A 24,337-nucleotide genomic window follows, 5' to 3' on the forward strand; every position below is an offset into this window, starting at 1 on the left:
TCTTTAGTTCCCTAGCAGCTCCACCCAATTCATGCCCAGTAAAGCATAGGTGCCATGCCACCCTCTGAGTTTTATGTCTTCATCGTCGTAGGTTAGGTCCCATAAAACAAAACAAAACAACCCCCTCTTTCTTTCTTCAGCAACATTCAAAGTTCCCTCCATATTATTTCAAGCATATAGCTGCTGGTAGGAGAAAAGGAGGAAGTGGGGAAAAGGAAGAGTATTTGGACTAAGCATCCCATCCTAGTTCCACTAACTAATAAAGGGAGAGCGGAAATTGTCAGAAATTCCGTGAGGTAGCATTCAGAAATCTATTAGCAAAAGATCAAAAGTAGATAGTAGGAAATAAATCATTATAAATCAAGTCTTAATTTGGTGTTATTTGCAACAATTGAAATCAGAATTATAGGATAATTTAAATAGTAATAGCTACCATTTACTGAGCGTTTACTGTGTGATAAGCACTGTCCCAGCCACTGTAAGCATGCTACCATATTTAATTCTAAGAGTAACAAATTATTACACTCTCTCTTTTATTTTTCCAGATAAGGAAACTCAAAGTCATCTCACTAATGAAGTGAACAGCTAGGACTCCAGACTGTGCCTCTGACTTCTAAACATATACACTTAACCAGAACTTTCTCTGGACCCTGATGTATGTCACTCCCCCAAATAGTCACTGGCTATGCAGATATTTATCAGCAATATTTTAAAGTTTATGTGAAGCACATGTTCTTCCACAGAGCAAAATTATCACTGAAAGACCAATGTTTATGGAGTAATCCCTTACTATGTGCCTACCATCATGCTAGATCCTAGAGGAAGGATATTAGAATGAATAAACCTCACCATTCTTTTACATTCAATTTTGTTCCTTTGCTTATAGTAAGAGCATTAAATTATACTTCAGGGAAAAATGGACCATATTAAATAATGTTATGTAATTTCTACCTTGAAATTGCTCATTCTATGAGCAATCACATAAGACTTGAGATCTTTCTGACTCCAGAAGGGATCTCTTTTTCAGAATTAGAAAAACAGTATACAACATGACTTTTGGAAGTATATGCATTGCATGTTTATTATTGTTTAAATATCACTTTTTCACAATATAAATAAAATCAATTTGGTACAAAAATTTACTTTATAGATGAGGACAAAATACCAAAGAAGTGAAGTGTCATGATCACATTCACGCAACAGGTCTGAGGCAGAGGAGAGATTAGAAACTAGAAACATGTCTCCTAACTCAAATCCCTTTGGGTACTCTATGCTGTCTCTGGGAACTTATCTCAGGTATGCAAAATCCTGTGAAATGAGCTAATAACATCCTCAAGATAAAGTATGAACACCTAACTTTACCAACAAGTGATCTTTATTACTTAGATTTCAGTTGAAAATTAGTATTTTTAGACTAATGTATTTACATATGGGTTCAGGCAGATTTAAAAACCAATGACTCAAAAGAGTTACGTTTAGTGAACAGTGTGTGCTTTATCTTTGTTTTTGTCTACTTCACCAGTGTTTGAAGTCAGCTTGATGCTCCTGCTAACAAGTCCAGCTTTATCTTGTGTAATATAATATGTATTTTTTTCAACATAAATACTTATTGCATAATAATTTCTTAAGGCCCTGGGGCTAAGTAGGTCCAACTTGCAACATAAAGAGAGAAAAATAAAATAAAATGGCAGTTGAGAGACCTCATATAGACAGAGTGGTTACAAAGTCTCTAAGCACATGTGAATGCCCTCTGTTAACTGAGTGGTACCCTCATCATGTCAGGATATGGAGAGCAATTTCAGAAAGTTATTTGATAGGGCCAAATTTTTAAAAATACAAATATCAGTCACACTGCTTATTTGATCAGGGTTTGAACTGAAACTGCATAAGAGATTCTATGGCAACAACTACCTAAAATTTGAGATACATCAGCATAGTATGTGATCCCAGTTAGAAAATAACTTGACAATTCAGTGGACAATGGATAGGACATGAATCCAAAAATGGGGTAGTTTTTTTGAAGTGCAGATTTAACTGTACGTGACAATTTGTTTTAAGGCATCATGAAAAAAGACTTATCAAATCTGTCAATAATAGTGATGATCTTAGAGTCAATATCAGAAATGCTTTGTTAAGTTCCAAGGGAAACATATAAGAAAATGTCCAGAACAATGTGGGGGAAAATTAAATTTGTGTGAAGAGTGGAGTGTTGCTTATAGATAACTTTTAAGGGACATGATTAGGTTGTTTGTGGGCATTTTATAGAATAGTCAGTATAAGTGTACTGAAGTAAAATGGATACTAATTCTGTGGGTGACACCAGATTACTATTTCATTTCTTTTAATCAGTCTTTTTATTTACCTGATTCTCAGTTTTTCATTTCAAAAATGTGGGGTTGTCTCAAAAAACTGTAAGGATCTATCTAGTCCTACAAAGCTATGAAGCTAATGTATTAGAAGATTGAATATAGGGCTTTTTAAAGCTCTGTGCCTGGAAATGGCACCAAAGACTTCCAAGCAATAGAGCTGTAATAGAGAGAATAGAAATTACAATTTATATTACAGTATTTAGGTGGGACTCGTAAGAGAAAAAATAACTCCTCCCTGTTCACTACTAAAAATTTTTAAAGACTTAGTTAACCTTCAAAGACAGTAATAGAGACTAATAGACATTAAGAATAGAGTATAGGGCTTCCCTGGTGGCGCAGTGGTTGAGAGCCCGCCTGCCGATGCAGGGGACACAGGTTCGTGCCCTGGTCCGGGAAGATCCCACATGCCGCGGAGCGGCTGGGCCCGTAAGCCATGGCTGCTGAGCCTGCGCGTCCGGAGCCTGTCTCCGCAACGGGAGAGGCCACAACAGTGAGAGGCCCGCGTACCGCAAAAAAAAAAAAAAAATAAGAATAGAGTATAATAGAAGAATTGTTCTGGCTACAAAGATATATCTTTCCAAACCAGCCACTACAAAGCGTGAACCAAAAATATCGCCTTATTCTTTTTAATTTAATATATCTTTGTGAACAAACACACCTCTTTCTCTTTATTTTCATTGCATGTATTTTTTCTCAGAATGCATTTGAATTTCAGCTAATGTGTTTCAAGTTACACGAATGTATGTATGTATGTATGTTTGTGTGTATTCATGTATAATTTCCACCAAATATTCTATGAAATACCAAGTAGAATCTGAGAATTTATAAAAGCATTCAATGTCATTTTCCCCCAGTAAAGAAAACACAGAAACTATCTTAATAGGATATTGTTGAGGTATATGTTTATGATTTGGCTGAAAGATGAATTTTAAGGTCTGCTATGATTCAGAAAACTTACTCTTATGATAGTAAAATTCATTCTAAAGTATTTTGTGATTTTATGTGTATGCATGCATTAATGTTTCCAGTGATATAGCAATCTTTGTATCACAGCACTGTTTTCTGAATCCCTTATTAAATGTCCAAAGGCTTTGGAAAAAATTGAGAGTAAATACAGAATAATAAACTTTTTCAGGAAATATGTAACTAAGATTAGCACACTCTATAAAATGGAATCCCGGATGATTTGAAGTTAGAGTTTGTTACTAATTATATAGTAAATGTGAAAAACAAGTTTACTCTATGTGTGAGATAAAAAATAATAAATTCAGCATGGCCATAATTTTTTCTTTATAGATAGGAGGTCTCTTGCTTAAAACCTAATTAACAATAGCCAAATTATATTTAAAAGATGTGGATATGCCCAATGAGGTAATATTTACCATTGGCAGTTGACAGTTACTGGTTACTCAAATTTCTCTCACTTAAGGTGATATTTGGTGTCATACAGACAAAACATTTGACAGAGAAGTGTTGAACTTTCATCTGGAGGTTTTGGTTTCTCTAAAACAACCTAAACCAGTGATAGTGCATCTGTCTTGTGTTATTGTTGCCAGGTATATTTGCCAGGCTCATTGAATCATAGCATTCGCTTCCTTTAAATCCAGGGTCTGTTTCTCATTGGTAGACATGCTTTACATTCAGCATATTAAAAGCTATAATTATCTGTGTTGCTTTCTCTTTGTCTTATATCTACAGCAGTCTGAGAGAGCAAAGAACTTTTAGTCACATCAGGAACTTCCTGTAAAATACAGTAAATGACTGTGTTTTCCTCATATGCCACACCCTTTATTCTTCCTAGGTCCTAGGCATTTCTCCACTACTTTAGGTAGAAATGTGCTCACTTAAACAGGAGTCAATAAATGTAAATGTGTTTTCATTTATTTTCAATAACTAGTAGATATATAAATATCATTAAATATATTAGCAAGACTCTATACATTAATGTAATAAGCCAAAAAGTGGAAAGGCTTGCCCATCTGGCCATTTATAAGTATATTGTGACTGATGGATTAACAGTCAGAAAGTTAGATAATCTAGGAAACGTTATAAATATGGTCAGTTTAGGAAAAACTGTCTCAAAGTTAAAAACTAGCAAAATTTATAAAAATAAAAATATAATATAATAAATATAAAATATGTTAAAATATATATTAATACATTATATATTATTATAATATTATATATTAATATATAATATATAAAATATAAATATAAAAATATATAAATGAATTGTGGATAGGCTGATTGATAATTTCACTCTGTTGTGTTCATGTTAGGGTCTGCATAATTGGGGAAGAGGGAAAATTTTGTCAAAATTGATCTATTCCATAGAAAGATAAATAATTTGCTTTGAAAGGAAGCTTAAGGAAGGCCTGGGAGATAGGGTGAAAGACAAATGAAACAATAATAAAATATCTAAGTGAAACAGACAAGGTTTTCTGTGGGGGGAGAGAGGTGCTTTTTTTTTTTTTTTTAATGCACGGTTTTCCTACAGAGGGGAAATCCACACCCTAATGACTGTTAGAATTAATCTGGAGTCTAATGGACTCTGGCTGAGATTTGGCTGAGGGGTCTGATTCTTAATCATAAGTATGGGTCTATCCCATTAAACAAGCTTTTCAAATATGATAAAAAACCCTTTCAAGATAGGTACTCTTTGTTCAACTGATTGCTTTTTATATGGTTCAATGCATTTGGAAAAAAACTGTGGAGTTTTCCCACATGTAATGACAACCTCTTATGTTTTTGCAAATTATAATGTTCTTCATTATCAAAAATAAAACTTCATTATCAAAAAATAAAAGTAAGTTATTTGTTAATCATAAGTTACAAATATAAATTATTACACTTAGAGCTATAAGCTCCAGTTGCAAAGGACCTTTCTTAACCTCCTTATAATTTATTATCCTTAACAACAAAAGAGAAGCCCTTATGGTATCTTCCAACCCACTGCTTGCAAAGCCTTATATTTATTTTCTTACTAATTAACAGCGAGAGCTCATTTCCATGTGATATGTGTAGTACCTAGTCACCTTATCCCAGATCCAATACATCCTCCTGTAATTAAGTCAAGAACATAAAGTTAGTTGTTTTGGTTACAAATCCATGGTACAATGAAAGGTATGATATTATAACTCATCCTATTTTCATGATAAAAATGCTATATTCATACTTATTAATAAACTTATTTTAAGTGTACTTTTCATGGAAGAGGGAATGCAAAGATGAATTAAACATGCCAATCTAGTGCAGTGTTCTAACTTTTCTGTTGACACTATTTATAAAATAATTTTTTAAAAACTTCACCCATTTAAGTTACTAGGTCATTTGCAAAACATAATTTTGGGCACATTTTAAATGATGACATTTTAAACTATGACTGTTATAGTATTCTTTTTCAATGAAATGTAAATGCAACAACAATTTAATACCTACACAATCATTTGTAGAGAAATGAATGTTCTCTTCTTGACAGTTGGAAATTTTACTGCATTTCTTAATCTCATTGACATCATATTCTACTCCACTATCCATCTTTCCCTGATAGAATTTTATTCTATTGAACTATATTTTTATTTTTCAAATTCTTTTAAATGACCACATTGAAAGAGAGCCAGGAAAAAGCATAATACAGAAATAGAAGGAGTAAATACAGAGTGGAGCAGGAAAGATGGAGGGATGTAGAAATAGATCACCGAGTGAGCAGGTGACACTTAAAAACTATAATGTTGCAATATCTTCCTTTTCCTTTGAAGTGTTTATGTGGCTACTATGCAAACCTCTCCTAATCTTTTCCTAAGAAAATTTTCAATGAAGTCTTCTCTGCTCAAAATCTTTTATGCAACAAAATATGTATACCTAGGTTGAAATTTCATTTAAAAAAACCCTATCTAAATGAATGTTTTAAAAACCTTTCTCAATTGCATTACCATTACAATTTTTATTAGAAATAATAATGCTAATAACAATGATGATAATAGTAGCTAAAACTTTTGGAAGGCTTACTCAATTCCAAGCCATGACCTAAGCACTAAATACTTCTGCCTCTACTTCCATCAGTTCATGTACAGAGTGGCCACCAAGTCTGGAAACACCAATGATACATAATAGATGATATGCTACTTTATATTATTATACATGAAAAATAATATTTACCTTTTCAGACTTCATGATCACATTATTAAAACATATAAAGTAGGTACTGTTTATCCCAGGTTTACCTTTGAGGAAATTGAGGCACAAGTACGTTTATTAACTCCACCAGTAATTTTAAAAAATCGTTTGATTCAGGATTTGAACCAGTTTGGTTCTAGAGTTTATACTCTAGAGTTTATACTCTAATAATAAATTTATTATAAATTTTGATACATAATTTTTAAACACATAAAGTAAAATTTTATTAGAAATACATCATTAGTGAGATGAAGAAAGTGGGAAAGTCATGTGTCCTTTTTAAGAAGGTTTGGCAAACATCAGTGTATCCATCATCCCTGTCCCCTCATTTATGGCCTAGGAGATTGTTACATCCTGCAGAAATGCTTTGTAGTAAGACTCAGAAGGGTGAAATAGTGCATGTGTGTATGTGTGTGTTTGTGTAAAGAAGTAAAAGGAACACTATGAAAGAAAAAGTAAAAAGGGAGAAGTGGCCTGAAGCTTAGACCTTAGTAATTTTCTGTGGCAGATCAGTTCTAGGATGGAGTTCAAATGAAGGTTAAGAATCTGGAAATTGATTTCTGTAAAACAAGCTGTTTCTGCCTACTCCTTAGGGGTATGCATACCCCAGTTTGTAGATCACTGGTCTAAAGTGTAAGACATATTAAATGAAGAAATTCAATTCTACCAAAAATAAAAATGCATTGCATTTGAGAACTATTATGCTGGGCACTGTAGTGAGAAAAATGAATCAGACAAATTGTAATTTAATGTAAAGCAAATGTGAAAGGGAACAAATGATAAAAAAATAAATGTATGAAAGTTTATAGTGTCTATACTACATATAACATTGTTCCCATTAAACTTCAATGACAACTTATTACTTATTAAATTAAATATTAAATAATTGTCATTATTAACAAATTGTTACCATAACTTATTAAATAATTATCATTAACATTGACACCAGAATTCTTCTTATAGAAGGAATTATTTTTTTTTTGTAAAATACATCAAAAATAACATGGGATAGAACAGCCACATGGCCATAAATGTTAGCAGTTGCTCAAATATAAGAAGCAAAAATCTCCTCTTCATGAATCAAGATTAGAAAATGTATTATTTTCATTCCTAAAAGGGAAGAAGGAAAATGAGTGATAAAGAGGAAGAGAGTGGATCCAGAAAGATGGAAAGAGGCTGGAAATAGATAAGATATTGGAAGAACCAAGTGACCTTTTTATTTTTATTTTTTTAACATCTGTATTGGAGTACAATTGCTTTACAATGGTGTGTTAGTTTCTGCTGTATAACAAAGTGAATCAGCTATACATATACATATATCACCATATCTCCTCCCTCTTATGTCTCCCTTCCACCCTCCCTATCCCACCCCTCTAGGTGGACACAAAGCATGGAGCTGATCTCCCTGTGCTATGCGGCTGCTTCCCACTAGCTATCTATTTTACATTTGGTAGTGTATATATGTCCATACCACTCCCCAAGTGACCTTTTTAAAATGGTGATGTCTACCACTTGATTTGAAATTGTTTGCATTGCTAATCTCTGAATCTCTCCTGAATCTTTCATATGAAAATCTGCAGTGAAGCCTACTATGCTCAAAAACAATTTAGTGTATGGAAGTTTTATAGATGTCAAAGAAAGGACTATTTCAGGGATCAATGCAAAGTAGAACAACTTTATGCACTAAAAGGCAGCCTAATTAAAAGTAAGTTAGCAAGGTGGTTTCAGAGAAGTGTATTTGTAAAGAATACCACCATTTATAGGATGCATAGTAATACGGAAATCTCTTAGAGATTAGAAAGAATATTAGTAGATTTTTTTTTTTGGCACTGAAAATGAGAACCCCAAGTCACTGGATCAATAAAAATACTCAATTATTGAGGTGATGTGTTATACTTAGGTTCATGCTTTATTTTGCATGTGAGATATGTAAGTTAACATAAATGATAGGTATATATAGCAAATGTTCCTCATCAGTTGTGCTAAACTCATTTTGTTGAATCCATAATTTTTTTGAATGATTTTTATTGGAAACATGGCTCATTATACAGAAAGATGAGAATAGGTATTTTTTGGACATTCTAACTGTTAGAATATTGCATCTTTTGACTCTTTAAAGAATTACATTTAAAAATATATGTAAATGGAGTGTAACCTTTAAAATTGTTTAAAAATAAAAGATAATAATTTTTTAAAAATCCAAAAGGATTCCTAGTTTTTACAATATATATATATATATGTTATATATTTTTATACCTACTTTTTGTAACAGGTCATTAATTATGCCTTATAGAATAATGATATCTCTTAGTTTACCTGTTTTTAACTCTGAGCAGTAAGATAGTGCGCTATAAATTTTTCAAGGGACGGTAAGTCAATCATGCATGAAGTTCTATAAACATAGTTTAAACAGTAAAGGTGTAATTTCCGGGGAGCATTTTAATATCATTTGTAAATGTACTTATTGAGTTTACAGGCACTAAAAGGTGTACTACAAAGAGGTTTAAAATAGCTCTTTACAGATGCCTCTGTATTGTAGCTCGGGGACAAGAAAGACGGACATGCCAAATTAAAGGACAAAAGACAGAATGTCAAATGTACCCTTTGGAGATAGAGATAAAACCATGGGCCACAGTGCCTGGGAAGAGTTAGAATTAAGGAGGATCTTAGAGTTTATTTAGAGCAACTTTCTGTTTTTTTTTTCTTTTTCTCAGATTTAGTTTAATATCCTATTTTACGGATGGGGCAGCCAAACTCCAGTCTATTTATGTGACATGCATAAGTCAAAAACTTAGCTAGAAGGAGAGATGTGCTACACACCAGACCAGCCCTCAGTGGCCAGTATCTCATATTACACACCCGTGGCCCCCTTGCTCCTTGGGTACCCTTACTGCCTTACCAGATGAGATGTAGGAACCAAAGCACTGACAACTTGGGGACTTATATGCTATGGTCTTGGATTAGAGAAAACTAACACGCTTATAGGATTCCTGTTTTAAAAAAACAGCACCAAATCATAAACACAAAGTTAAATGCAGGGTCTTGAAAAGGTCTTATTCGAGTGAAAGTCCTGGAATTTAAGTTTCATTAGTTTAGTGGAATACGAATACTTTTTAGTTTCCAAATGTACCTTAATTTAATTCTTACTGTTCTAACCAACCGAACTCACACCTGATTGTCTGAACTATTCATATTATTTGCTGAGAAAACTTGCATCTTGCTCTGTGTAAAAGTCTTCTCTGATCTTTAAGAAATAGGCACTTCTCCTGCATGGAGAGGCATTCTGAAGAAAATATATAATTATCTTATGGATATAAAATGATTTTTAATAAATAAAGAGACGTTTGTATTAATATGTATGAAACTAAAATGTATAAAGATGCTTAATTTTTCCCCCAATAATGTGTAAATGTAATGCAATCAAGGTAATAAATAATTTTAAAGGTCAGCTAAACAAATAACAAACAACAATAAGACAAATGTACTCTAGAATCCAAAATAATTTTGTTAATATAATTTAGTAAACAGAACAATTTAGTTACGTTTCAAATCAGTAATAGAAAGGATGAATTATTTAATAAAAAGCATTGCTACAACTGTCCATCAATTTTGGGAAAAAGTTTATATCTGAGATTCAGTTTCAGTTGGTTTAAGATTTAAATGTAAAAATGGACCTTTAAATTATTATAAATTTAAAAGTTAATATTTTTACTATATTGGAGTCAAAGTGAATTTTCAGTAAGAATATAATACGTTAGCGATAAATAGAAATGGATCCTTCTATTGCCAAAATTCAGTCCAGCCAGAGATAGTCTCCTTGTTTTTTCCTCTTTCTCACCTTTTACCCATTTGTCAAATTTCAGAGTCTACTGAATGATTATGTAAATAAAGCAATGCAAAGATATTCAAAGTTAGAGGAATTGAGCTATTACAAATCACATTATTTGTTACAAAGAACTTCAGATGATATTTTATTTCCAGCTCCTGTCTTTAATTTAGAGTAGTTACAGTTAGAGGATCCAGGGTCTCAGAGCTGGAATAGACCTGAAGGTCTCACAGTATAACCTGCTTATTTTACAGATTTGGAAGGTGGGAGTTCAGGAGAGTTTAGTGATGTGCCTCATATCCCACAGTAGAAGTAGATGAGCTAAGACTAGGAGTTCTCTTTCCTAAGTCTCATTTCTGTGCTTCTTTTATTAGGTTAAAATTAAACCACATGTGAGTCAAACTAATATGATAGCAAACCACAGTCCTGATTCTCAGTTATATTTTTTAATCTCTCCAGAGATCATTTTTTCAACCTCTTTCTTGCTAGAATTTAAATATATATCCATCTTAAACTCTACTTGTTAGAAATAAAATTTAAAAAATTACCATTAGGCCTATTAGTGTCTCACAAAAAATCTTACCGATACTCTGCAAGTCAGAGATCAATTTAACGAAGAGAATGCAGCTTAAATTTGGACCTTTAATTTTCAAGCCACTTCCAATTTATCTCCTTCAAACTATCCAACATATGTTAGAATTTATAAGGTAGAAAGACACTTAGAAAAAAAAATGGGTAATACTCTTAATTTCCTTATGAAGATGACTGGTACTAACAGATACTGGAAGTCAAAATCAGTTTTTGCCTAGTAAGTTAATCTTTTTCCATTTTCTGCTCTTTCTTATATGTCTTCAGTAAGCAAAATTGGGGCTTTAAAAATTGATCTGGCACCACTTCACATAAAAATGTTCAGGAAGAAAAATCCAGCTGTCAGATATAAGTAGGCATTTTGAGCATTCAAACCATGCTCTAAGGAACAGTGAGTCATATGAGATGCAATGTGCAAAGGAAGCTGACACATAAAAAGGATAGAACAACAATGATGAGTTCCCAAAGACATGCTGTGGGACAAAGAATAATTATAGAGGGTCTATTTTTGGGTCCAGCAGAATGACTTGGGAATTTAAAATCAGAAGAAGGAATTATGTCACTCAGCTTTGAATTTAAAATAAAATAATTCAGTAGCCTTTATTTTTCATTAATGCTATTATAGTTTATTGGGCTGATGCATGATTGAATTGTTAAATACTTCGCAGTCTAAAAATAAGTGAGGACAGGAAAGCTACTTTAATTTTGTCAGGAAGGAGGATGTGAGGTGTAATAATAATCACATAATATCTTATCTGATATGGAACTATAATGCTAAATATAAATAAGACTCATCTGTCTGCAACACTAATCTTTTTGGAGGCACCAATGCCCCTGAAGCTTGAAGTTAATGCCCAGGATTGAAATTGAAACTGCTTTGCCAGGGAGTTCTAAAAATAGTATCTAGAGCAACTTAAATCTTTAATTCAGCTAACCCCCCATTTTCCTGTTCCCTTATTTATAAATGATATCTTTTTACGTTCCAATTATGGGAAAGGTTTACAGACATTTATAAGAATATAATAGTGACTATGTGGATCAGAAAACAAAGAACTCTACAGAGGAAAGGAATTTAGTTCAAAAGAGCAACGTAGCCCTATTATTTTATACAGGAAACATAATTTGTTTTTTATATATGTATATATAGAAACATATACATAGTTATAGTTAAAATAAGATTAGCCGTAGACATTATATACGTGTGTGTGTTTGTGTGTGTGTGTTTGTGTGATGTTTGTGTCTAATACTACCAAATTGTTAATATTAATAAATCTTATAAGAACTGTTTTATTAATTTAACATTCCTAGTCCTCTGGCCAAGGGAAAAAAGACATGGGGGATAAGTTCATACCCAAAGGTCCCAAGGAAATGAATTTGTAAGTCTGACAGATGTCCCTAAGTCTGTATTTTGTTAGATTGCCTTTCAAGGTTTTCCTTGATTCAGAAGTTATTTGGAGTTATGTTATGTATCATTCTGTGAAACCTTTCTTATGATTGCTAACATGTTCATATTATCCTCAATTTCATTGGAAATTCAACATGCTACTTTCATCAAGTCATGAATGTTCTTTTGTAATATATTCATACTCAATACCTGAAGGTAGGACCATCCATAGTTTTGACAGGTGGTAGCACAAGTGGCTGGTGTATCATCATAGGACCCTGGATGACAAGAGAACATTCCTGTGAATTTGGTATTATTAGTGGATAGTGGGATTTTACATAGCTTAAAATTATATACTAGTGTGTTTTTTTAAAATCACAAACATATGTATTTTAAATGTCTCGTTTTAATGGGAAGTTGGGAGGCGTTGTTACAGGCACATTTAGGTTGCCACCATGCTGACCTGAAAGTAATCAGGAACTTTGTTCTTGGACCTTATTTCTTATGAATGAGTATTTTAAAGAGCACGAACATAGAGGATGGTCCCTGTTGTTCAAGATCTTAGCACTAGGGAGAGGTGGATGCCCTGAAATGTTCAGGTGAAAGGTTGTTCCCAGAAGAAATGATGGCTTGGTCAATGGTTCTGAGAAGGAAATGACATGGCTAGTTCAAAGTACATAAAGAGAGCCAACGTGATAAAACTGGAGTGAATGAGGGGGAAAGAGTGACACAGATCTTGTCAAAGAGGAAGCCAGAGGCTAGACCATGTCAGTAATGAGATTTAACTCTCCTTAAACATAGGGTATCACTAACAGGTGAGATTCATCCACTGCTAAACTGAGTTAACATATATAAATGTGGTTTACATCATTTTTTCAGACTCAAAATAAGGTCGAAGGCAAGATATAGCTATAATCTTGTTTACCTTGCTTTGCATTTACACAGTATGATTTGGACTTTAGAACTTCAAAAATATCAAATTTGTATTTGCAAAATTTTTTATCTCCATTAATTTATATTATGATTTGAGAGGCTTTTATTAACTTGTTCTTATAGATCATGAATTTGCTACTTCCAAAAATAATTTCTGAATTATTGTCAAGAATTTCCGTGAAGGCACTAGGGATCCTTACATAAAAACCCAAAAGTATTAAGAAAGCTTATGTTAAAAGCAATCTCTGTAATCAAATTTTTATATATAAATCAAAAAGTTTTGATTACTTTGTAATATTATTTTGTAAATTTTCACACCTTCATATATTTTAATAATTTATTATATATTATAAATTGTCTAGTATATGTTGTAATTAGGATCATGATCTGGTCATCTTAAAGAGTTGTGTATTTTTACACCAATAGACACTCCACATATATTTAGAATCTGAATTTTCTACAAGCTATTTTGGAAAAAATAAAAACTCCTGTCAGGCTCAGGCTTTACTGGCATTCATATGGAATTCACAATGTTCAAAGTTGAATTTTATTTTGAGTATTTTCCCAACTTGCTAGAAAATGCCACTAGAAATAGACATGACCATGGAGTGTTTTTTTTTTTTTTTTTTCTGCATGGGTCTAGAAATTTCATTTTTCATCCCAGTTGAAAATGCTGCAAAAGAATATTTGCACCTTTTTGGTGATAGAGAATAAGTAAAAAACAAATATGTCAACGATTACTTCTGACTATCAGTAAATTTATTGATGAATTAACTTTGGTTACTAAATGCATTGCATGTATTAATAAAATATAATGTATATGTCAGCATGGTCTTACTTCCACTTTCCTCTGAAAATATCAGTATCTGTAGTACCAACAAATAGATTAATATCCAAGAAGAGAGGATACAAAGAAAATATTATAAAGCCTTAATGAAAATGACAGTGATACCTAGAGAAAACTCAAAAGAAAGCTAATTTTGTGGAAGTAGCACCACTGACTGAAATAGACAATGAAATCAAAATCAACTAAACCTTAGAAACACAGAAAATAAATATATTATGTAAGAATATTGGATAAACTTTATTGATATTTGCTGTGGTGAAGCACAACAATCAAGCTGGAAAAAGAAATGCAAACCTAAGTGTATTTATTAAGAGGAAATCAAAATCTTGAAGAAATATATTAGTTAAACTCAGATACTGGATATAAGGGCAATCAAGTGGTTTCCAAAATGTGGAATTACATGAAAGACACAAACTCCAATGCCTTCTATGATATTTTTATGTATAAGAAATAAATTTTACAATAATTTTTACAATAATTTTTAGAAAGAGATATTATATCTTTCAGGAGACTTATAAGCTCCATGAATGATTTAAAATAGTCAAAATATTATAAAAACACATAATACTTGTCATGATACATTTGTCCTAACTCATAGAATGTACAACATCAACGGTGAATCCTACTGTATTTTCAGTGGGCATGATGTGTCAATAAAGGTTCATTGGTTGTAACAAATGTATAACTTTCGTGGGAGATGTTAGTAACAGAGGAGGGTTGGGAGAGGGGTTATATGGAAAATCTTTCACCTTCTACTCAACTTTGATATGAATCTAAAACAACTCTAAAAAATAAAGTTTATATTTTAAAAAGCACACATGCATCTGAATGGAAGTGTTCACTTTCGTCCTCTATTTTTTTAATATATATATATATATATATATTTATTTATTTATTTATTTATTTATTTTTGTCTGCGTTGGGTCTTCGTTGTTGCGTGCAGGCTTTCTCTAGTTGCAGCAAGCGGGGGCTACTCTTCATTGCGGTGCATAGGCTTCTCATTGCTGTGACTTCTCTTGCTGCCAAGCACAGGCTCTAGAGTGCAGATTCAGAAGTTGTGGCGCACGGGCTTAGTTGCTCCGCGGCATGTGGGATATTCCTGGACCAGGGCTCGGACCTGTGTCCCCTGCAATGGCAGGTGGATTCTTAACAACTGCACCACCAGAGAAGTCCCTTCCTCTCTGGTTTTAAAGAAGATATGTATTTGATGGGGTTTTTGAATAAAAGTAATTGGAAAATTTGGGGTATGATTCTAGGCATTATCAATCTATGTTCTTGATCATGATGAGAAATGCCATTCACACATATCCAGTTTTAAAATCAATAAAACAATCTTTCCTTTCCTTGGACCACCTAACCCCAAATAGTCCTTTTCTTAAATAATTATAAGCAAAAAATAATTCTACAACATCAAGTCACTGCTACCCAATTAGAAACAAATATTTCAGAGGAAAATTTTAACTTGTTTTATGTGTAGATTTGCTATGATTCATAATTAGGGCAATGCAAATTAGAACCACAATGAGACTATGTTATATCCACCAGGCTGGCAAAAATTTAAAAGTTTGACAATAATACAAAGTATTGGAAAGGATGTGGTGTAATGGGAACCTCATACACTGTTGATGGGACTATAAATTGGTACAAGAATTGCTAGGATCCAGAAATCCCACTCATAAATTTATTCCCTAAAGAAACTCAAACATATGTACCTGGAAATATGTTTAAAAAAATGTTCATTGCTTCATTGTTTATAATAGCAAAATGGTAGAAGCAATCCAAATGTCCCTCAGCAGGAGAAAAGATAAATACATTGTGCATTCATACAATGGAACACTGCAGCAGTGAAAAGAACAAAACCAAAATTACACACATTAACATGGATGCATCTTCGGAACATAATGCTGAATGAAAGAAGCAAGTCTCCAAAGACTATATTCAGAAGTATTCCACTTTCATAAAAGTGAAACTAAAAACATAACACTAAATAATACATTGCTTAGAAATACATATATAGGTGGTCAAGCCATAAAGTAAAGCAAAGGAATGACTAGTACAAGTTTAGGCTAATGGTTTACCTCTGGGGACATACATGTGACTTAATCAGGGAGGAACATGATGGAAAAGATGGGTTCTAGGTATACAGGCATTTATTTATTTAAGCAGTGTATTTTTTTTCATAAATTTATTTATTTATTTATTTTTGGCTGTGTTGGGTCTTCATTGCTGCACGCGGGGTTTCTCTAGTTGTGGTGAGCGGGGGCTACTCTTTGTTGCGGTGCGCAGGCTTCTCATTGCAGTGGCTTCTCTTGTTGTGGAGCACAGGCTCTAGGCACGTGGGCTTCAGTAGTTGTGGCACGCGGGCTCAGTAGTTGTGGCCCGAGGGCTCTAGAGCGCAGGCTCAGTAGTTGTGGCGCACAGGTTTAGTTGCTCCGTGGCATGAGGGATCTTCCCAGACCAGGGCTTGAGCCCGTATCCCCTGCATTGGCAGGCGGATTCTTAATCACTGAGCCACCAGGGAAGCCCAAGCAGTGTATTTTAATAATCTTTCATATGCATGAAAATTTTAAAGTTTAAAAAGCTTTTGTAGGACAATGTTCAGAGTGTGATTCCTTACTCTGGAATCATGGACTTGTTATGGATCTGTGGATCAAAATACATAAAAATGCAATGTAATTCAGATAGGTCTGGGGTGTTGGGTGGGAGTTGGAAATGCCTCACACAGCACACATTCAATTTTAAAGTTTATTTCCTTTTGTCAGAATATTGTTAAGATTAGACCCCTTTTAAGATTTCACAGTTAAATCATAGTATATATATGATTTAAACACTTTGTGAATTTTACAAATATGATTTAGGTGTGTGAATTCTATCTGACTTTAGGTTAGTTTCCTAGCTACATGGAGGGAATTTTGGAACACCAATGATGAATAACTTGTGAATCGATGTATATGTGTGAGTATTTGTGTGTGTGTGTGTGTGTGTGTGTGTGTGTGTGTGTGTGTGCGTGTGTGTGTACTTACCCCCAAGTCCAGTGAAAAAGGAAAGGGTCAATAAAGTTGTATTTTGGATTATTACCAAGTTTCTAAGACTATTAAGTTATAATGATTCAGACATGGAAAATGTGCACCTCAAATCACGAAACTAATAATTCTCAAAGCCAGAATTAGAAGGGAAAGCAATATATATCTTGTTATTTATGTGTAGTTCAGTGTGAATTTATACTTATTATTTCATTATTTAGAAAATTAATTGATTTAAACATGTGCCTTGTTCACTCTTATTTTGTTACTGTAAATTTGAACCTAATCAGTTTATCATCTCTTATCTCACAATATGCAGTGTAAAGTAAAGAGAAAGTGGTTTTCAGGGCACATGGGACTCACTCAAGTATCACCTCCGTCTGTATGCTGAGCCACCCCAGATTGATTTGGTAGGTTTGGAATGAGGCAAGAGATTTGCAGTTAACCAAATAAGCTCTGCTGTTTTAAATGTGGTATGATTAATGTAGCCCAATTTCTGGGCTACTTTTAGAGAAACTATCCTAGACAGACTAAGATTTCCCAGTGGGTCAGTCTCTATGAACCCCTCCCTTTTAAAAGTAGAGTCATTATCTTGACTAATTGGGCCCAAGTCTTAGAACATGATTACCATCCAAGTAATCATGGAGGTGGTACCACCTGGTACCAGGAGGTGGTATTTGCTTCTCACTTCTTCATAAACACTCCTCACCTCTTATCAGAAGGAATAACCCTTAGGCTTAACACTCAACCCCATTCTTCAAACAAAAGAGCAGGTAAATTTTTCATATCCAAAATGTTATACCAAGCAGCTGGAGGGTATTTGTATACTAACTTTTTGTTCATGACCATGTATCCAAAGTATCTCCACATCTTAACTGATGCAGCTCAGTGCTGGATTTTTATTTCCTAACCTTTCTGGCAAATACTATGTCTTATTGAACGAATTTATCTTCTCTTATAGCTTCTCCTTTTATCTTCTCCCTCTTTTCCTCTCTTTATTCTATTCACTTCCTTTTATTTTTCTGGTTTATTTTACTTACAATCCCATCCCTCACTGTGGCTTTATATCAGTTTTTTGACTCAGTAAGCAATAATTACTAAAGTAATTACATTGTTACAGTCATATATATTTGGTCTCTGAATGAGAATTTTTCTGAATCTTTCCTGTTCTCTGTTCTCCTGATTAGTCTCTAACTCCTAAATCTTGTTCCTTTCATTTCCAGTTTCATCAACTTCTGGTTGAATCTCTAAACCTTTCACCTTGACAGACACTGTCACCAGACCTGACGTGGTTTTACTTCAAGGCAGAAAAGTTTAGGATTTGTATAGTTTTTAAATTATATGTTTAAAAATATGCAATTAAAAAATAAGATCCATGTAAACAAGGAGAGCACATCCACTCCTTTAGAAACAAATGAGGTGAGGACCTAGTAAATAAGATGAATTAGTTAAAATAGAACTAATCAGAGAATTGCTAGTAATGTTTGTGGACAACATCATGGATTACAGAATTGATTTATGGTCATATTCCATGCTATATGCTAGCAAGCTACGCCTCTAGAATAGAGACACTTTAACAGAGTCAAGGAGATCCAGTATATAAGAGCTGAAGAACTACTAAAAATGATAATGAATTTTGTTCTATACCCTTAAATCCAATGGGCAATGAAGAGTCAATTATAATAATTAGTGAAACTCTTTTGACAGCAATTTTTTTAGACTTAATTTAGTATTAGACAATTATTCAGTCTTCAAAAGAGCTCTTTCATCCTGCAAGTAACACTCTATTTGAAAAGGCTCTCAAGAATACATGGTACCTCTGCTGAATCTAGATGAGAGTAAACAAATGTTTTGGCATTGCCTTTTTCTGAACAGGACTACTGGGAGTACCCATTTTTCATTGTAGGGAATGATTCTAGCTTAAGAAAGTGTGATGTGTCTCTGCTCACTGTGAGAAATTAGTTATTTTTGCACTCCAATTTTCAGTGCAAAGTACTTGAACTGAAAATTCATTAATATTCTATTAATATGTAAAGTGTATTTTAAGTGCCCTTTCCACCATTTCATCAAGCCCTTCTAGATTAGAAATTGTCACATTTTGGTCTTTTAAAAGTTATTGTTGATTTCAGCATTATTTTATTATTATTGTTGTTTTTAAGCTACTTGGGACAAAGAAAATGTAGAATATTGGATTGTCATGTTATATATAAACATATCAGAAATTAATTGAATGTAGAATAATTCTTGAAACAAATACAATTTTTGTTAGGGTATTATTATCATTTATGTTTTGTAATAGTAACTTTATTATAAGTTTACCATTCCATAATACCACATTAAAGTCAGAAAGTTCAAGAAGACTTAAAGAAGAAGCTATTTCATAACTTACTTTTATGTTTTGAACAATACTTCATTGAGGACAGAGAATTGTTTAATCCAAACTTGTTTTTTGCTTGTGGTTTAAAATCCAGTCATATTAGATAATATACTGAAGGACAGTAAAGTTACAACCTTGACACATTTTATACACATATTTTTTTTTCTGAATACTATGGACATATGTTGAGAATCAGTCTTTTTCTCAAAGGAATATTATTCTTTCTCTGAATGATATACATTCTAGACTCAGAAGAAAAAAAACCTCAATAGTGATATTTCTAGGTGAATGAATGACTAACACCTGTTTTAAAAGAAAATAAAGTTAGCTATATGTGTCTCAAACACATGGAAAATCTTAATTAGAAAAGAAAAGTATTGTTATAACTTATGAGTTGTGTCAATTAAAAGATACATTTTGTGAAAATTCATCATTAGGCTTTCAAGCAAATCATGATTTTATTTAATGATAAGTATGTATTTTAATTTATAAAATAGTCCTTTGGCTTTAAGTTTAGAAAACTTTCAAAGCTATGCAATGATTAAAGGGCATTGACAGTTGGCACTCTTTAAAATTATCTTTAAATATTTATAAATCACTTAAAAGCTTGATAAATTATAGATTTAAAAATATGTAACTCTTCACTTATCAAACAGAGGTATAATTTTTTGGCAATTAAACAGGATTTGTATTCTACCCTATACACTTTATTAGAAGATTGATTTACTTTCTTTCAATTTCACTGCTAAGGGTTTTTTTCTCCTTCTATATAATTTTTAGTGCTATTGTCCAAAAAGTCAACAAGTAATGGAGGAAGACTTTTGTTGGGAGGCAACAGTGGGCAAGTCTGCCAGTTTCAACAAGAAATTCTGCCAATTTCAGCCATTGTTTGGCCATTTGGGGAAATGCTTCAACACTTTGTGTTAAAACACTGACCAGCCTTCTCATTTACCCCAGTTTGAAAGGTCATGCCTTGGAATTCAGTGAAACCTGAACACTAAATACATTACCAAAAGCATCTTTATTAATTTATTTTCCTTTACAAAGATAGTGAAGGGGTAAATATTAGGTTGACCTAAGAATAATGAAATGGTAATTAGCTTCTGAATATTTTCTCTTTGGCAATGTGTAGTGATTCTAACACTTTCAAAATTTCAGCTCTGACATCTACTGTGTACTGCATACAAAATCACAGAGTTACTAGTTTCCTGTGGAGACTGGTAGAAAGAAACATATTCATTCATTTAATCATTTATTAAGCAATCTTTAGCACCTACTAGTGCAGGCACTTATTTAGGTGCTTAGGATATATTAGTGAAGAAAAAATAGAAGTGCTTGTACTTGTAGAGCTTACATGTTAGTTGCATGGACAGAAAATAAATAAAAACAGAAAATATGTAAATTATAGTAGATGGTTTGTTGCAAGGTGATTGGTGTTATAGGAAAAAGCAAGAACATGCTAAAATAGCTAAAAATGAACAATAGGGTTGTGGTGATATAGGTGTAGGTTTATCTCAAATAGTGATTAGTTTAGGCCCCATAGAAAAGTTTTTACTTGAGCAAAGACTACAGGGAGGAGAGGGACCTAGGCATATAGATATCTGGGAGAAAAGCATTCTATGCTCATTAAAAGAAACTCAGATAAGTTTTAATCCTTTCTTGGATAATGTGTTGACCTTCCCTTAAATTTATGCCAATTGATATCAGAAGTACTAGCAAGAAGTAAACTTGTCTGGAGGTGAAGGACTCAACAAAAGAAACAAGAGCTACTAAAATCCGGAATCCAGGAACTACGTGCCCACAAATAAGAAAGATTAGCTTTTTTTTTTTTCATATTCAGGTGCCATAATGATGCATATGTGATTAAGAGTAAAGAAGACATAATAAACTTAGAATGTTACTCAATTCATTCAAGTAAGTATTCCTTCACTAATATCTATTATAATTTTGTATTAGTAAAGTAATATGATACACAATGATCTTTGTTTTATTTATATATTTATCATTTATTGGCCACGCCATGCAGTTTGCAGGATCTTAGTTCCCCGACCAGGGATTGAATCTGGGCCCACGGCAGTGAAAGCGTGAGTCCTAACCACTGGACCGCCAGGGAATTTTCTGATCTTTGTTTACTACAAATTTAATTCCAAGGAATTAGTCAAATTGGAATTGATATACTGTGATAGCTCTCCAGGTAGAGAGCTATACACGTTGTATTTACAGACTGTTTCCCTTTCATGATAATAAAATTATGCAGTTATGTGTGGAAGAAAAACATAGACCAAGATGTAGGACAATCCTTGAAGTCTAAATGATTTTGAGTAATTAGGAGCAGAGTGTTGTCTCAGTGTAAAAATCTAACTTTTTTTTTAGAGCACACGCTATTTCAAGACCTACATCATAGTTATACTTAACAAAACCCTCTGAAGACACGCTGAGCTGGAGACTTCTATTTCTAAGTTAGGATCCCATTGACTAGATTTATTTAGCTTATTCTAGCTTCTAGCTTCAGAAACTACATGTAACATTAAAAGTTTTTAACATGTAGTCTTTTATGGTATGTATGGTACCATAACTGAGAAAGTTGAGAATATGTAGCCTTAAATATGTAGTGTCTTATGGTACTAGAGTTGTGACAGTTAAGAACTTAGTGAACTGTTAGCTTTCTGGGTTAATCTGAAACTTACACAATTAGTGGATTTTTGAAGGATGTTTGAGTTATACAAAAACTCTAACAAACTCTTTGATTTTGGTATATTTATTTTGAAGGAAGTAGACTGGAATCTGGTTCATTAAATATGGACATATATTAATTTTATGATCAAAAGACTTGGTAAGTCTTCTAATAATTTTTGAACTGATAACATGGAGCACAGTACAGGAAATCCTTTTGGAAAGTATATAATTAAGGAAGTTAATTCATGTGAAGAATTCAATTAATTAAAATATTAAACAATATTTAGGAAAATCATTTATGGATTACATCCTTCTCAGTTTGCTCTAGACCTTAAAACTTGCTCATATCTCATTTGAAGACCTTCCTGTTCAAATTAATGAAACCAAACATTCTTCAAACTTTATTCTTAATGATATCACTTTCTTTAACCACATTCTTTTTGTCTAAAAAATGAACAATTTCTGCTACATGACCATGGCATTTGTGGTGGATTTAGATGCAAGGAAATCTTTCTGTTAAAATTTAAAATGTCAAAGTTATATCAGAAGAAGTTGAAAAGAAGGTATTTCAGAATATCAAAGCACATACAATTGTGAGCTAAGTAGAATTCATTAGATTGTTCTTTATGTCAGTTTTGTTTTCTACTTTTAATCTATAATCCAAGGTTTCTTAAATAAATATATGAAGAAAATACCTGATTTATTAGGTTTTGTCATTTTAGAAACACCCTAGTTTAGGCATTCAGTCCTGATCTTGCAACAAAATGAAAAATAGAGTGGCAGCCAGCAGTATAGCTTAAGAGTTAATAGATACTTTAATCAGCACTGTCTTACACTGCACTGAGGTGGAGCTGTTGTTGTCCAGACCCGGGGTCTTACCTTTAACATCTAACATAGAGGCTGGCACATTGTGAGTGCTTTCTAAACTGAAGATCATGCTGTTTAACCCTAGCACCCCTATTATCAATAATGGCATAGTCACTGGGTTAAACTACAACTGTTCTCTGACAAGATTAAATTCTGGTGTGAACAGAAATTTCCCCATATAAAATATATTGCAGTGAGAACATATTTTAACTTGATAAGAGGAAGAGCGAATCTGGAAGGTCCTGTGTGTATGTTTTCTTTTTCTTAAAAAAGTGGAAACCTTATATCATTTCTCTTTACCCTGCCCCATTTATAATGTATTTTTATATTTTAACATATATTATAATATATTTCTTTTAAATATACCTTTAACATACATTTAAGCCCATATCAGACTGCCCTACCACCCCCCTAAAAAAAGTCCTGAGTAACTAGAGAATATGGACCATGCTCATGGTTGGATGACAACATTAAGGTCTCAGTTCTTGTCAGTTTAACTAGTGAATTCACTACAGTTCCAATTATCATTCCAGAAGGAATTTTTGAAGAATTTCCCAAATCTAAAAATCTAAATAATTTTGGAGAAAAAGGAGTAAATATGGATGAATCCCCCTAACTAGTTATGATGGTTAATTTATGTGCCAGCTTGGCTAGGCTATGGTGCCCAGTTGTTTGATCAAACACTAGTCTAGATGCTGCTGTGAAGGTATTTTGTAGAAGTGACTGACATCTATCATCAGACAAATTTAAATAAAGGAGATGACCCTTGATAATGCATGTGGGCCTCTTCCAATTGGTGGAAAGCTTTAAGATTAAACACTGAGGTTTCCCAATAAAGAAATAATTTTTCTTCAAGATTTTTTTCCATGCTACTCTTGACTATCTGAAGCCAGAATGTAGCTGCTGAGTATTTGGTTTGGAGGTCGGTCCAAAGGTGTAGGTGTAGGTGTAGGTATAGAAATATAGTGAACAGAGAAGGGTACAGAGAGGAGATAGAAAATTACCAATTGCGAATTCTACCTACTGTGTAGTTTTTTCCTAGAGCCCTGCCCTATTGCCCTCTAGTTGATGGAAATAATCTTATAAGCCATTTGTTTCTGATGTTCATTCATGTCTAGTTTTTGAGTTCATAGGTACTTATAAAAGTATCTGAAGTAATTGAAAAATATATACATATAATTTACTTAATTCAGAAGAAAAATTGTCATTTGAATTAATTAGCAAGTTTCATAAATGAGATCCAAGAACTCTTAATGGATCCATCAGAAAGA

The 24,337-nt window shown here is 33.0% G+C and overlaps 1 protein-coding gene across 2 annotated transcripts in view; it reads right to left on the reverse strand.

The window, feature by feature from the left end:
* CALCRL (calcitonin receptor like receptor) overlaps positions 1 to 24,337 on the reverse strand; it is a 106,015-nt gene that overhangs the window by 74,287 nt on the left and 7,391 nt on the right. Inside the window, exon 2 of one of the 2 annotated variants that reach the window (XM_059052019.2) lies at positions 12,554 to 12,621. The exons of the other annotated variant lie outside the window; for it this stretch is intronic. The gene's annotated coding sequence lies outside the window, so the exon portion shown is untranslated. The remainder of the gene's footprint in view (positions 1 to 12,553; positions 12,622 to 24,337) is intronic. 2 annotated transcript variants of the gene reach the window in all.

The sequence above is a fragment of the Kogia breviceps genome, chromosome 2, assembly GCF_026419965.1.
Source record: "Kogia breviceps isolate mKogBre1 chromosome 2, mKogBre1 haplotype 1, whole genome shotgun sequence".
NCBI lineage: Eukaryota > Metazoa > Chordata > Mammalia > Artiodactyla > Physeteridae > Kogia > Kogia breviceps.